This window comes from Lampetra fluviatilis, chromosome 13 (genome assembly GCF_964198595.1).
Source record: "Lampetra fluviatilis chromosome 13, kcLamFluv1.1, whole genome shotgun sequence".
Lineage (NCBI taxonomy): Eukaryota > Metazoa > Chordata > Hyperoartia > Petromyzontiformes > Petromyzontidae > Lampetra > Lampetra fluviatilis.
Window position 1 is genome coordinate 8,429,155 of NC_136287.1, and position 17,193 is coordinate 8,446,347.

General features: G+C 38.7%; 1 protein-coding gene across 12 annotated transcripts in view; it reads left to right on the plus strand.

Moving 5' to 3' along the window:
* Positions 1 to 17,193, plus strand: part of QNG1 (Q-nucleotide N-glycosylase 1) — a 72,264-nt gene that overhangs the window by 15,529 nt on the left and 39,542 nt on the right. For 2 of the 12 annotated variants that reach the window (XM_078862244.1, XM_078862245.1), the window contains 2 exons: positions 9,185 to 9,255; positions 10,851 to 10,903. The gene's annotated coding sequence lies outside the window, so the exon portion shown is untranslated. Of the gene's footprint in view, positions 1 to 4,867; positions 10,956 to 13,031; positions 13,066 to 13,517; positions 13,779 to 15,343; positions 16,446 to 17,193 lie in introns of those variants that run through there. The other 10 variants (XR_013637320.1, XR_013637314.1, XR_013637315.1 and 7 more) reach the window with 10 other exon arrangements.

The following is a 17,193-nucleotide window of genomic DNA, read 5'->3' on the forward strand; positions in this document are numbered from 1 at the left end:
CATCTGGGGATTATCATAACAATAGATGTGGCTTGCAATTAAGTCCAGACACAAGGGGAATAAAAATATATAATTTACCTTAAAGCGAACATTTAATGTCACCCAGATTAGGTGATTATATGATCAAACTACAATATAACAAGGAACTGACTTTCCAATATTCGTGATAACATGTTTTGGTGATAAATTTTGTTTCAGCGATTTCGGTAAAGATTATGATGCACAGCAGTAGTATATTAATTTATCTGTCTTTTCCGAATGAAGTGTAAATTAAATAGCAACAATTTTAAAGTAACGTTTTCTGTTGAACATGAGCGATTGTAGTCACCTCAAACTTTTCACAAATGTGATCTTTAGACCTAAAAGTAGTTGTTTTAAAATGTAAACATTATAGAAAATAGCTTAAAAAAGGCAATTATAGCAATGATGTTAGTTAACATATTCCCTGATACAATGTTATTGGTTTTAAGTTTAAATTTCTAATTGCAATACACTCGTGTTTTATTGTTTTGTATAAGTGTAATATTGCGAGTAATATACCAGGCACAGTAGGATGCCCATTAGTTGCTACTGTAGAGGATAACTCAAATATATGTGGCTCATTTACTTTGCCCTAAATAATTTTAGACAAAGCCAAAATGGTTGCATTTACAGCACTTTGTGTCAAAAGCACATAAAGTGCATTTATAAAATATAAGGAAATAGCCTTAAGATACAAAAAAATATGATATGAATAATTTGTTAGTTTTGTTTTTATTGCCCCGAATGAGTGGTAATATTTAACATAAAAGGAGAGCTTTCCTTAAACCTAAACACTGCATTAAATTCAAGGTCCATTTTAAGGTCCAGGGTTTAAGTGTGCATTTTACAGCTGATTAACTTTCGGGCATTACTTAACGCTTTGCTTTCGTGCATCGGCAGATTGGTTACACTGTGGCAGACGGGCATGAGGACAGTCTAAAGCAAAGCGCTTTCATGTCAGTGCCCTTTGCCTCTCACGTGTTTAATGTCACCGAATATGTCACCCAAGCTGGAACATTATAAGAGTGTGAAATACCACTGAGCTGCTGACTGTCCACTGTCTAGACTTTGAAATATTAGCACCTAGATTTTAACATTTGCTTGAAGTACATCAAACCAATATGTTTTTTTTATCAGGGTTTCAAAATGTTTCAATGGGATTTAATCTCTTTCATCCTGAACACACGGAAGCACAAAATTGTGAGAGAAGGTTTAAAGCCAACCAATGCCTACGTTTAAAACTGCAGTACATATCCTGTTGTTGTGAAACCTGCTGAGATAAACCAAAACAGAGCCCCCGATTTCAAGCATGGGAAGTCCGAATTCACACAGAATGTTGCATGGAACTGTGCAATGGGAATTAACTCTTTGTTTTTGAGTGTTTTGTTTCTTGGTACAGAGATCGCAAATGCTGAAATTGACATCGAGGAAATGCGCACGGACATTCAACGTTGCGTAGTGGTTATATGTTTCAGCACTGCAATGTGTCATTTTTAACCACTCCGTTCGTCTTATCGTTCACCACTTTTGTGTAAAACTAGTGTTTTGAAAAGTATTCTACAGTCGATAACACATTCAATGAAAGGTTTTGGTTTCCATATTTGGCCGTTTGCTATGGACATCGAGCGAATGCGTGGACAGGAAAAGAAGCAATATACTTGATTCACCTTTTTAAAAACAATTGATTGAAATTTAAATAGTGTTCAATAAAAAACAAAATCATCTGAGACTGCTGCACAACTAACTCTTCAATATTTGATATGGACAAGAGTGTCGGCACCTGGGGGTATTTACACACAGCTCGTCAGCCACAAGTGCACCGAACCAATCTTCACTTAAAGCTTTCGTGACTGCAGGAATTCACATTCTTTGGGTCTTTCGGTAAAGTCACGTCGATAGGTTCAAGGAAAATAACAAAAACTATGACGTTTCGATCGCAACACAAGCGTTCGTCTTCCTGATGACGAACGCTCGTGTTGCGATCGAAACGTCGTAGTGTTTGTCATTTTCTTTGAACCTATCGACGTGACTTTACCGAACGACCCAAAGAATATGCACCGAACCACTTCAAAAGTCACGTCCTACACCCAGCAAGAGATTCACTCTCCTGACTATTACACCAGGATCTCGTAATTAATTATCGGAGTGCTTAGAGTGACCACTACGTTACTATGAGAGTGCATTGCTTCTAGGCGTATGAAAGGACACATGCAAACTAGCCAAAACCAGCTCTGACACCTATATTGGAAGTTGTATTTTAACCTTAATAAAACAGCTGGTTTTAAGTAGTTAAGATACAAAAAAAGAATACAAAGCTATTCTGCCCTCTCGATTAGCAATGTGGTAACGGACAAATCCGTAAGTAAATACGCGGATGAATACGAATACAGATGCAGGTTTTTTTTTGTCAATCGAGGATGTCCACTATGGGGGTTGGACGCTGCGCCTGCCCCTCAAATTAAATAAAGGACTGCAGGGGCTGGCTGGGATTGCTCGACACCTGTGTTCTCGTGACAGACGAGATTATAATGGCTGGTGCTCCAATCTTCCTAGGGTGCTCTTCTTCTTTTTTTTGTCTAGATTATGCTACATTACACTTGCAGCTAGCTGCATATTTTATGCACGGCGCTTAATGCGCGAGAATGTAGACGCGAGCCTTGCAGCACTATTTCTTGGTCTGTACAACCACAAATGAATACGCTGCTTGAGGTTAGAGAATTAGCAATTATTTTGCCCACTCGTAAAATGCATTAGGTGCAGTGTAAACAAATGCTTATTTACCTGCAACTCAATTAGATGTACATCTTACTGTTACATTGATTAGAATAGTAGAGAAAATATAATGTTTCAAGCTGACAGATTCACCTCCCTGGTTGCCAGTAAATGTACATTGATTTTATTAGCGTCACCGTTTTATTCAAAGTATAAATGGTTCGGCATCAAAGTAAAATCTGCTGTTTGAATTTTTTAATGTTTTTTTTTAAACCACCGTTTAATAACCACTGAAAGGTTAATGATTGCAATTGCAGCCAACAATGTTGCTTTAAAACAAAATACAATTCAATGCAGCTGTTTCTCTATAGCACACAGATAATTGCAGGAGACAACATTTTGAGAATATCATTACTTATTGGTTATTTGGCAATGACACATTACACGTATATTGTAATGTGCTCCAGCTGATGGAAGAGTTTCCTACGTTCACTCTGTAGGTTAGAGTCCACATGGATACTACCAAATCATACGCATTGCAAGGACCCTGAAATCATGATTAGGCCTGGGGGAAAAAGTGCGTTTTAATATTTACAATAGTGCTTTCTAAACAGAAAGATAGGTGCGATATAGTGAGGGGATTAATGTTTATAGATGAGTGTTGCTACTGCACTCTGCTACATTACCACTACATTCTGCACCAACGAGTAAGATTTGGCTTAACTGGTGAATGTAGACTCAGAATGTAAAGCACTTCCGTTGACCCTTTTCTTGCCAGCCCATTATTATAGAAGCAAAATTATACATGCTGTAGGTGCACATGCATGCAGATGCATCACAGTGTCGTGCTAGGAACAAAGACAGAGGAGGAAGGCATCATGACTCATCTTGCAAAAATACCAGCACAAACAGTAACACACAGGACAATGTATCATTGATTTTCACGTTTAAAAGCCACATCTTAAAATTAGACTTTTCCTTTTTTTATATTTGCTTCATCAGGATGCACTATCATCTTCAATAATCTAAACACATACAGCTGAGCTGGCTTTTGTTTCAATAATCTGTCAAGCCCCGAGCTGTCGCAATCATTCTTTCTTCCAAGTCTTCTTTATTATGTGTATTCGACCTCGTTTATCAACGCTCATCTTGCAAAAGCTCTTGGCTGTGATATCTGAAAAACTTATATTACACTGCAGAACACGAAGATACATGTCCACAGACACAACTAATATCGTGCATCATGGGCCGATGCTGGAAGGAACATTTTTCTTGAATGTTAGGGCACAGCAAGAATGTGCATGCATAAAAAATATATTGATGACTATCCATTTTTAATGGCAGTTTTCCCAATATGCACCTGGAAAAGCTGCACAATCATTTAATTTATGGTTTGTCGCAGTATTTTTCCCATGCATTTTTTGCCGTAATTTTATAAAGGAAAATAATGTTTGCAGCTTTTAATGCATATGTATAACTATTTAATCACAATTATCAGCATATAACAATTATCAGCATGTTCCTGAACATAGTCGAGCATTTTTTTACGTTTTTAGAATATTTATCTTGCCAATCCTATATTTAAAATGCACTTGTTATGAATTCCAACCCACAGCATTGTTTCCATTCGCATTTATAAATACACATATTACATATTTAAGATGAATTTATTGCCAATAAGAGATAGAACAATGAATGATAATTTCCCAAATCATTTCATTTCAAAATAGACAATTTAAAAACCGTAATGATAAGTGCGGATGGGTGTTTTATATTAAATAAATAGGGTTTAAAAAGGGCTTCACTATAAACCAGGTTTCTCTCATTATGTTGTGAAACATTAATTAACCACTTTGTTTGGAAGCATTGTATTACATTCTTGTGATTGACGGCCAAATTCAATCTGTATCCACCTTAAATTATTTTGAACTCAAAGTAAAATGGAATTGGTTTTGTGTGTAAAAGGAATGCTTTTATTCAGTACACCCGATCATTTACTTTTTTTTATATGTCTTCACAATATATGTCTGTCAGGTTATACATGCTATTGAAGCTGGTCTGCTGCCAGGTGGAAGACTAGTGATTTTGTTGTTGAAATATGAAAATAAGCAACAAGTCACAGTCTCCCGTCTAGCACAGACTTCTGATCAGCACACAGGAGTGATGTTCACAGCCCCTTAGCTATACTTTAAGCTGATAGCAAAAGCACCATGAAAATACAATGGCCTCCACATTTTGAAATTACGAACCATAGAAAGTCTCATCCAATCATCCTCCATCAATACCTATTTTAAGCCATACTTCTCACTTTTAAAAAGGTGAATGACGCACGACCATCTCGAATGAAGGGATGTGAGGTTGCTATAGAAATGCAAGTGTCTTCTACATAAGACCGTAATGGGCATTAAAATTAATCTCCAATTTGATGATTAAATCCCACACTGTGTTAATAACTACTTGCAGCATTAATGCAAAATTCCGTTCGGGTTCATAACAAGCAAAATACTATGTTTAAATTTGTAAGTATTTACGTATTCGATTTGCTTAATTTTCCACAAATATGTGTAAATATAATATTGCGGGATATTCATGTATGCTGTCAAGACTTCGCATCTGTTTGTCTGAGTCCTTATGTTATGCAGTGGGATAGTTGTTGGACACGTGCAATACAATTTCAATGACCCGAGTTTATTGAGTTTGGTCAAATAACCCCCACGACCCGCATAATGTGGGGAGGCCCTCATCTGGCAGTGGATAGGCAAGCAACTTTACTGATGTTGCTAATAGGTGTCTTAGAGTTTTGAGGATTGCAGCGATTTACGATCTTGCCACATCTGCAGTAACGTGTCCCAAACCCTTAACATTAACATCGCCACCTTGGCACGCTCGCCGTGGAAGATGCTTGGCGATCTTACATTAATATGCTAATTTTTACCTGGCAGCCCTTTGATTGGTGGAAAACCCACCATCGCTGCAGTCGCTGCCCACCACTTACATTAACATTGGCTGCTGACATTTGGGCTACGCCCATTTCAAACCTTTATAAACAGTTTGTCTTTAGAAGCTCACCTCCATTTTCCTGATGATGACCGCTTGTGTTGCTATGGGAATGTCGTAGTTTTTTGTTATTTTGTTATTTTCTTTGAACCTATCTACGTGACTTTACCGAAAGACCTAAAGAATATTAATTCCTGCAGTCACGAAAGCTTTAAGTCAAGATTTAACCGCCTCTACGGGGAGGGTTTCAACACAACTATTCGATCTTTTAACAAACTTCGAGACAAGAAGGCTCATCTGATCGAGTCACTCACATTTCTAAAGAGATGCCGCGACACTACAGTAATACTGATCGCCTTTACACTGACATCTGCTGCTGTCACTTCTCCCAATGCAAAACGTATCGTGTTCAGGGCCGGCCTAGCCCTGGTCTCAGAGAGAATAAGATTGCTCCGATTTGAACTAGACAATTTAGACAAGACTCTCCTGAAATCACACTTAACATTGACGGAAAAAATGTCTACATCTGATTGGGAACATGTAGATAACATGACAGCCTCTTCAGTCGCCTCAATGTCAGCTAAATGCAAAGATAACCTGATTTCCAAGTTCAATCTCCTTTCCAAGAAGAAGCCAGATAAACATCAAAAAGTTAGACGTTCACAAGATTGTTATCAATCAGAGCAACAGTCCAATATTCGAAGCCTAAAATCGGTTCTATCCAAAGGGTTGAATTTCGCAGTCACCCCTAAACATATCCCAGTTGATGATATCATTGCCCAGGTCGACGTAGTCCTTAAGGGTTTGGGACACATTACTGCAGACGTGGCAAGATCGGAAATCGCTGCAATCCTCAAAAACGCTAAGACACATATTAGCAACATCAGTAAGGATGAGCACTTTGAGCTTTCTCAAATTAAAAAGAGAGATGATATTGTCATCCTCTCAGCCGACAAGGGCAATGCCACAGTCATCATGGACAAAACCACATACAATAACACAATTCAGGACCTACTTAATGATACCAAAATTAAAAGAGATCCGACCAAACACCTAGCTTAACAAAAGCCAACAATATCATCACTGATTCGACATCTTTAATCGAACCAACCAAGCGGTTTTCCTTAAAACCCTCTGCTGCTAGACCACCCAGATTGTATGGCTTACCAAAAATCCATAAGGAAGGTACGCCCCTTTGTCCTATCGTCTCCGCCATTGACTCATCCATCGACAAACTAGCCCGATTTATGTCTGAGACCTTACAACCATTCACTGGTAAGACCACCTCAGCTGTACATAACTCAGCTCAAATGGTATTGTTAATTAAGGACATCTCACTATCTCCAGGTGATTTGCTCTTTAGTTTCGATATGGTCTCTTTATTTACCAAAGTTCCTGTGCCTGACACCATTGCAATCATTGAAGATTTGGTCCAACAAGGACTGAATGATGATGTACTGGCCCTGGTAAGAAACTGCCTCACCAACACTTACTTCACCTGGAATGGAACATTCTACAAACAAGTTGAAGGCACCCCAATGGGTTCTCCTTTATCTCCAGTTGTAGCCAATGTTTTCATGGAAAAATTTGAGACAAATGCCATCCAGGCATCCACTCTACGTCCTTGTGGAAGAGGTACGTAGAGTACACGCTCATCATCTGGCCACATGGCCGACCAGCTCTGAACCAATTCTTCAACCACATCAATTCCATACACCCAGCCATCAAATTCACCATGGAGGTGGAAAAGGATGGCAAGTTACCATTCTTGGATGTTTTAATCGAAAAGAGACCAGATGGCTCAATGGGACACTCTGTCTACAAGAAAGACACCCATACGGATGCCGACCTAAAACCTGACTCCCACTACCATCCATCCCAGAAGAATTCCCTCATCAAAACTATACACCATAGAGCTCGATGTATTTCCAACCATCATCACCTAGCCAGTGAACTGGAACACATACACCAAGCTCTCAAGATGAATGGATATTCAGACTACCCAATCTGGAAAGCTATCACCCCAACTGCTGGTAAATAAAAAACATCTGAGGACCCAATCAAAACCATCACCTTGCCTTACATAGCGGGGGTCACAAAAAAGATTTCCAAATTCATGAGCAAACACAGGATCCAGGTTCGATTTAACACAGTATATAAAATTTGTGATCTGATCCCATCTGTGAAGGATGTGATCCCTGGCATGCAATACACCGGCGTCTACAAACTAAGCTGTGTCTGCGGCAGTAGTTACATTGGGGAAATTAAGCGACATGTCTCGGACCGTGTTCATGAACATAAGGCAGATCTGAAACACGGTAGAACCAATACCTCGGCCGTGGCTGATCATTGTTTTAATGTGGTGGGCTCACACGAAATTTATTTCTCTAAGACGAAGCCATCCCTATATATAGACACAGACACAATTTCAACCGAGAAGATGAGTACAAACTGAGCAACTAATAGGAAGGACGTTATCAACCAGTTTAAGTCATAACTGGCTGTGATGTTCCCATCCTACCACCTTCCGATGTTAGTTATTTTCGGCTCTCTGATTTTTTTACATTAACAGGTAAAATTTCTCACACTAACACAGCTACCTCGCGTGCCATCCTCGAGGTTGCTGCATGGCGATCTTCCATTAACATGCTAATCTCTCACATTAACATAGCCACCTTCGCGCACTCGCCGTGGAGGATGCTCAGCGATCTACCATTAACATGCTAATTTTTACCTGGCAGCCCTTTGATTGGTGGAAAACCCACCACGGCCACAGTCGTTGTCCACCACTTACATTAACATTGGCTGCTGACATTTGGGCTACACCCATTTCAAACCTTTATAAACAGTTGACTTTAGAAGCTAACCTCCCTTTTCCTGATGACGACTGCTTGTGTTGCGATCAAAACTTCGTGGTATTTTGTTATTTTCTTTTAACCTATCTACGTGACTTTACTGAAAGACTCAAAGAATATGAATTCCTGCAGCCACGAAAGCTTTTAAGTCAACTTATCATACTGTCTTAATTTTAGAACTTTCGTGACTGCAGGAATTATTATTTGGTTCTTTCGGTTAAGTCACGTCTAAAGATAAAATAATAAATTAAATTACAGCATACGACGTTTCGATTGCAACACAAGCAATCATCATCAGGTATAATGAAATAGCGACATAAAATCTAACCAGAAAACTATAGACAGACATATTAGCAGACAGATACATAGCTCTCGCTATGTATCTTGGTGATATCTGTCTGCTAATATGTCTGTCTATAGTTTTCTGGTTAGATTTTATGTCGCTATTTCATTATACCTGATGATGATTGCTTGTGTTGCAATCGAAACGTCGTATGCTGTAATTTAATTTATTATTTTATCTTTAGACGTGACTTAACCGAAAGAACCAAATAATTATCATACTGTACTCGATTCCCGCGCCCTTCATGCTGCCCAAGCTTGGCTTGTTCTGGATCCACCACATCTCGCTGCACACCACCACCTCGCACAGCAATCACCGCAGTGACCGGTAAGTACCGGGCTTTTTTCGCGACTTATTTTGAGTGTTATCATGATCATGGTTTATCGAAAATTCTTAATGTGCCATTAAATTTGTGCTTAAAATGGTTGGGGGAAAATAATTTTTCCTGAAGGAACACATCTTTAATAATTATATAATGGAAATCAATGTGGATAATAGTTCGGTCTATGGAATTTCGGTTTACGGACAACTTTTCAGGAACGTATCTATTCGTATATCAAGGGTTGCCTGTATGTAAACGTCATTGTTTGGTGCTGGCCGCGCCACACTACCAAGTTCCACCACACTGGTGCTCAATAAGGGTGTCTTTTTGAAAGGTATCCTGGGGCTGACTTAGAAAACTTTTTCTATAAATGCATGTGTTCTGGTCAATAGATGTTTGTCGAGTTTATTTGTAAAACTAAAAGTGTAAGCCCTGTAATCCAATACAAAAAAATATTCAGTACTGAACAACCTAATACAAAGTCCGATGTGCATGCCTGTAATTTACAGTATTCGTTTAATTGGCCATTATTTCAGAGGCTATTGAAAATTAAAGTATTTTATGATTATCTCCCATAAATTATGACAACCTCTGATTTAAAACCCCTATTTATATACACGCAATAATTCGCTTTTTAATACAGCACTGTCTCACACAAAGTGGTATAGTCAATCTTGACATTTTAAATTATGTTCTTTTTTATCTTAATTTCGAAAGGTTATTTTGGTTTATTGAATGGCTCTCATGAAATGTTTCACCATCATAATATAGAGTAATAAATATAAATATCATGCAAAATGACATCAAGCACATAAATGTATACAATGTGCAATCAGTAATGCATCATTTTTTATTTTGAGTTTTCAACACAAATTGCAAAAATCCATTACACTAATTTAATAATCATCAATGCTGGTTTAGATGTTCCGGGAAGGAGACCTTTCTGCATAATTTATTAGAATGGTATTTTGACTTTTAAAACATGCCAACCACAAATTCTAAATTGGCCTTGATGTGTGCCTCTAGTTACAGTTGAGTTTAGACATGACAGCATGCGAATCTTAAATAGCATTCTACTGTTTTCATGTCTCCTTCCCCCACACCTCTGGTTAGCATGATTGGCTATGTACGGTGCAAAAGAAGTTCACCATACATACATTTTTCCAGGCACACTCGCAGATAAGTTAATACACATTGCAGCCATATTTTTACGACAAAAATATGCACATTTAAAATGTGCCATGCCGCATGTCCCCGTGCAGAGAAGAACTACGTGCAATTCTATTATGAATAAGGTCGGCCAAGAAAAGCCTAACACCATAAGAATTATCATGCATTGCACGAGGTCAGAAGGATCTTAACACGGGGTTGCATATAATTCACTGGTGATAGATATTTATCATTATGAAAACTGCGACTATCAGCAAAATCGTACATTTATTTTGAAGTCTCATCTAAATGTTAAATGACGCATCACATCCATTAGAAAGCAGATAAAAGAATGCATTTCATCATGAACGTTTTAGTCTAATGTGTGACACAGTGAGTGCAAACTATTCCCGTCACCAGCTATCTAACGGTATGCTTGTTTCATTTCAAGGGAGTGCTGCCCCGTGGAGTAAGGCTGCGGCTGAAACCTGTGAAGCATTAAAGGTACAAAAGAGAGGAAAATGCATGAATTCCAAAATATAAGGCTTCATGAAGTAGCAGCATTACGTGCTCCAGTTGTACGAATCCTTTCCAATTGAATGTTTAAACTACAGTGCAAGTTCTTGGTTCTTTCGGTTAAGTCACGTAGAAGGGAAGTAATAAAATAATAAAAATGAAACAATATTTTATTTTATTATGTTTTTAATTTTTTTTATTACTTCCCTTCTACATGACTTTACCGAAAGAACCAAGAAGATGAATCCCTGCAGTCACGAAAGCTTTAAATCGAAATTTACAGTGCAAGTTATTTGGTGACGCTGCGTTGGCTGTAGTGCACAAGCACAATTACCAAAAAAGTAATCCGTTAATATCACTGTGGCCTTAAAAGAACAACATATAATGGGTGACATTTTGGGCAATGTTCCTTCTTCATAGCACAATTTTGACCAATATTTCATTACCGTTACCACCTTAAATGAATTAAATGCCGTTTGTAATATTTTATCATTTGTAAAGTTATTTTTGTGTATGTCAGTCATGATAAACTTTGTTGTCTCCTGTACAAGCTGCTCCTTTATTTATAAAAATGAAATAAAGAATACAAATTCATAAATGTTCTTGACTGATGACGTTTATTTAATCTTTTTCAAATGAAATTTTTAAATGTTGTTTGTTTTCGTGTTTTTTTCAACTTCATTATTTCATATTACAATACATTATAATTTTTACGTCATGTGCAACTTTATATAATATGCTTCTAAAAAATAGCTTTGCACCCTCTAAAAGTCTGACATTGCAGCTGAAATGACAAAGTACGGCTATGAAATAGCAATTATATTTATGCATTGTTTAATTTGCTTAGCTTGAATAGTCAGAGGCACGGAGGGCAACGGGGGATTGGAAAGGACTACAGATGAGAAGGGACAGAGAAGGTGTGATGGGAGTGATGATAACTGCAAACATTTATAAGAGATTAGGTCAGTGTGGATCATTAATCTGCATGTTGCTGGCTGGGTTTATGCAAATGATATGCTAGTACAATATAACAAAAATATTGTGTTAATCCATCTAGATAAGAGAATCTCCATGGTTAAGTTTTTTTTTTTACAACAAAGTTAGCATGATCCTCAATTAATTTTCTCCTGTATCTTGAATGCACTGTAAAATGTAAATTTTATTTTTAAGCCTTTGGTCTTACATCCTAGTAAATCAGATGGAACATTCTGAAACATTGGCCTTTTTAAAATATAACCAGATTTGAATGAAAAACTTTTGAGCTGTTATGAAAAGGACATGTAAGGTTTTGGATGATTTAGATGAAGAAAATGGATAAAGCCGTTTTCAAAAGAACATTTTAAAACTCTTATCCGTATAAGAAAGAGGTGTCATGGAAGTATATATGTTTTTGACATAACAAGAAATGAATGTCACATTATTTTGATAAAAACATATTTCAAAAGTCATGTGGAGTGAGAATAATGAGCTGTGATAAAAAAAAAATCCACCACTTAAAAAAGTATGAAATACTACTGCTATAACATTTGATAGCTATTACATACTGTACATAATGTACTCTTTGATAATTGGCAGTGTCTAGTGCATTTTTAAAAACGATGAATGCAAGAACCGTGGTTACCAGAAATGCTTTGTATGTTGAACTTCTTTCACACCGTATGTAGCCAACTGTGCTCGTCGGAAATGAGTGGAAAGATGCACACACCCATCCACTCTCTCTACCCCCTTGTGCTGAAAGCTGGTGCAATTAGTGGCAACAGGAGGAAATGTGAACTCAGTCCAGTACATAAATCAAAGGGGGTTATAAAAATACCAATTATGATATTAAGACAAACGATTCTGTGCATGTATTGTAAGATTAAGAATGTACTTGATAGCTTGATTGATTGTTCTATCCCTAATTCACAGTTTCTAATTTTAAATAATATTTTCGCCGCAGTCCATATGCTCAGCAACTTTTGTTACAAACATAAAACTAGTTTTCGAAATAATGTGGGATTAATTACAGCAATTTTGCTGTAGTGGTTCATGGATGCTACTGTGAACTTGGCCATCTGAGTTTGAGTCCCGGTCACAGCTAACATCACTATTGAGTGTTTTTTTTTACTTATCCTAGGCAACCGCCTTCACCACTGCTGGCCAACATTGTGGTGAGATGTTAACTACCTTGCCTGGTATACAGGAGTTCGTGGGTTCGATCCCGACCCTGACGCCTGTATATTTGGAGCTTGCATGTTATCTCTGTGGTCGCGTGAATTTTTCTTCGGGTCCTCCGGTTTTTCCCTCCACAATTCGAAACATGCGTTCAGAGTATTTGGCTGCGATACATTTCCACATGATAAGCGACTTCGTTGAGCTATCATTTGTGGCCAGGTCACTTCTGAAAAAAGAGCTACATAGCTCGGTGGGCCTTACCTGGTAAAATATTAATAGTTTTAGTAGTTTAGTTTTTAAGTATGATAAATATATCTCATCTCCCACCCACTTCCATGGCCACATACTCGATTTTATAATTTATCCCACGACCACTTCATAAACTTCTCACTTTGCCTCCTTTAGCCATCTCCTTCCTGATTCCACATTCCCTTTTACACTCCACCAGGCATCTGTCTCTCGAAGTCTGCTTCATGGGCTCCCAACAATCATTCGTAAGACCCTAGTCTGTACCTTGATCAGACCCCAACTTGACCATTGCAACTCTCTGGCTCGAACAGCTTCTACAAATCCCTCGTCTCCAAAACTACAGACAATGAAAAATTCCACAAGCAGACTCCTCCCTCGCACCTGTGGATGAAACAAGAAGACGAGGCTTTACCCTTTTTTACCTTGGCAAAAAAGGTCCCATAGACACCTATAAATGAGATCACATCACGCCAATACCAAATTTATTGCAATACTCGTCTTCAACTCCGTGCACTGCCTGCTCCAGTCACCGATGCTTTCCGTTGAAGCCTCGAGTCAACCTTTGCTCAGTTGGAGGTCGCTCATTCTCCTTTGTTGCCCCCATCGTCTGGAAGTCCCTCCCCCAGCCATCTGTTTTGTCAACTCCCTGCCTCTGTTCAAGTCCGGCTCAAAACCCTTTCTTTCTCCTCTGCCTATGACCGACTCCCTTCTCTCTAAAATATATATTGCCATGGTTACTGTACAGTGTCTTGGGGAGCGGTGGCATTTAGATGCCACTATATAAATCCAACTTGTATGGGGAGGCCTTAATCCAGCAGTGGATTGACTAAGGGCTGTAAATATCAAACAAACTATTATCGATTACTTTACAAGGAAAAAAGTAACTCGTACTTGAGTGTGACACAAGATTCACATCACGCATGATTACAGAGTAATTTTATGAGGCCCAAAAGAAGCATCGCTTAAGTGTTGTCATGTTTTTGTAATCCACTAATCACGTTTGAGTGAAAGGGCATATGTGCATCCTCTGGACCAATGCACCAAGCCATCCCTTGGGACAAAGAAATCTCTTGGCTTTCACCACACATTGCATTTAGCTGTTTGAGAGGGAGAACATAAGATTATATCGCCACACGGAATGACCTAAAATGCCCCATGAGAAACAATGTGACGAGACCATGACAAATACGTTTTACCGGTTCAGATATGTTACGGTACAATCTTTATTGGAAAAGCATTAATATTTTTTGTAAATTGTTCTTTTAGTTTCTTAATGAATTGCTTTCATAGTATGTGGGTTATTTGTGGCATATTTGGTTTCAAAGGTAGTCACACTAGGCAACATATGGATAATATCTGATTTGTTCTGATATCACTCACCACTATAATAATACTGTTTTGATATCGTGCAATTTATGAAAATCGCATATCACAATGTTGATGTTAGCCGTGACTGGGAATCAAACTCAGGGAACCGGGTTCATTGTGCAGCATCCTAAAAACAACGTGCACCCACGTCTCCACAGCAGTTAATGTTATTGAATGCAAAAAAAAAACCAGATGTCATAAGCCATACCACGTAATTTTATTCGTGTACATTTGTGGTGTTATTTCAGATCATTTCCAATGCCACTATTTTCCCTCGTGATTTTAATTTGGGGTCATGCATATTATTTAAGAATATATATTTTTAAATGAGACTTATTAAAAAGAAATAATAAAGGTCAAATTTATATTTCTTTCACAAGAGGAATATATTGTTTTTTACTCCATTAATTGATGCATTGTTACATACCGAGTATTTACCCAATGATAGCATTGATTAGAACGTTGGTATTATTTCAGCAATTAATGCCCATAACTAAATTTCTGTTTCGATTTCTGTTATCGAGGGCTGTGACGGTTCAACACAAAGCCCGATGTCGACTAAATACAATGTTAAATTAACTTGAATTTGGATTCATAATTGCTAAATAGTGAGTTGTGCATAAAATATGCACACCCTATGATCGCCATACTTCTCAGTTACAGATTGCAGACACTTGGACAATATGCACGTGATCTATTTTTTTCACCGGCAAAGGTAAACATTTCGTTCAACAACATCGACATCGTGCGAACATTGACGCAAGGCGACAAGAGCTGAACACCCAAGACATTTTCAAGCAGAAACCCCCCGGACACTCAATTTCTTCGAGATAAGCGAGAGCACGTTCTTGATGCCGAGTAAAGCTCCCAGTGTTAACGCTTGGTCGCTTACTGGATGGATGGGGACCCAATCTGGGGGGCCTGCCGTTTTTTCGCTTTCGACAGTTATGAGCGATTTTCAAAGCAGCACAACGTCATGCGAGCAAGCGAAACCCGCTCGTTACATCAAGCAAGCACGGATGGCCTGACTGCCACCAGAGTGTCAAGTGTTTGCCCGCCTACAGGGCTGCTCAGTGTCAAGTATATTTAGCGTGATGTCAAGTTCGATGGCGATTTGTTCTATCTTACTCAATGATATTGTACCAATGGAAGCATTCTGCCGAGAGCACGATACCCAGAATGCTAAGCGGAGGGCGGGCAGCTGCTCTGTGCGGTTCAGAGAGATGTGTGAAAATACGATTCAGAAGTTTGTTCAGTGAAAGCAGCCGAGGCCATTCGGATTGAGGAAAGGAAAAAGGAAAGGACTTGTGTGTGTGTGTGCCTTTGTCTTTTCTTTTTATTTGTGGTCGTGTGTGCGCACCTATATACGTACCTGGAATAAATGAGTAAAGCCTTGAAATGAATGGATTCAAACATGTTTTGGATAACAAAAGCGTCTCAAGAAGAATAAGCAGAATAAACAGGATGCCATTGAAGCTGTGAAAACGGGGCTTATGCTGGCGGCCGGCTGGTCAGCTAATATAAACACCACCATGGCTGAATACTATACAGAGAAAGTATTTTCGACAACATATCAAGCACCATCCAATAATGATCACAATGAATGATGCTCATTTTTGACAAAACGACGTTTGCTGATACGTACTTTATTGATGTGTACTGTAAATTAAGTCACATCATCTTCATTCGACATGTGTGCTCCATACGTGTGTATACAAATTGTCAATATTGGCTGCTTTGGCTACGTGCAGCCTCACAGCACACGTTACCGTTTGTTTGCTGTCAACCTAACCAGATCTGATGGAAGAAGACAATGCACATCAGGGTCCTTAACTGATTACTCCCAGGGGAGCAATTATACACCCCAGAGGGAATCCATGCCAGTCCCTTCAATAGACATTATCTGCGTTGGTTGATTAAGACGTTAAGCAAATAGACATTCTTCTGCTATTTTATTCTTGCATTGGAAATATTTTCAGAAGCTAAATGCCAACGTCGCGGTCATTCTGATTAAAGTGCAATGTAAGAATGTAGTTTTGAAACATGCGGTTGTCTTCTTTATCAAGACTGGACAACATTTTACGGCCTTTTTCTCAATTACGTATTCTTTCTGAACGCATGATTCTTTATTCGCATCATGAAAAGAAATCAACGGGGGGAACAAATGTACATTGTACTGTATACGTTCTGAAAATTAAACATTTATCACATTTCCATACATTTGTGAAAATGAGGAAGTTGCATGTGTTTAAACACGGCTGTTTCTCCGCCACCACGTCCCCTTCTTCCCCCCGCGCCCTCTCCTCCCCCACATAAAGGTGCACACACCCCACTCACGGCCCCCCCCACTCGGTGGGGCGGCGAGCCCAATCTCCCCTCCTCGAAGTTCTGGAGCACAGAGTTTGCGACTGGCGTGCGCGGACTTTCTGTACCCCACCTCGCAAACGTCGCGGTTCATGCTGAAGTATAATTAACAAACATATTGATAAAACTCATACCTGTTAACA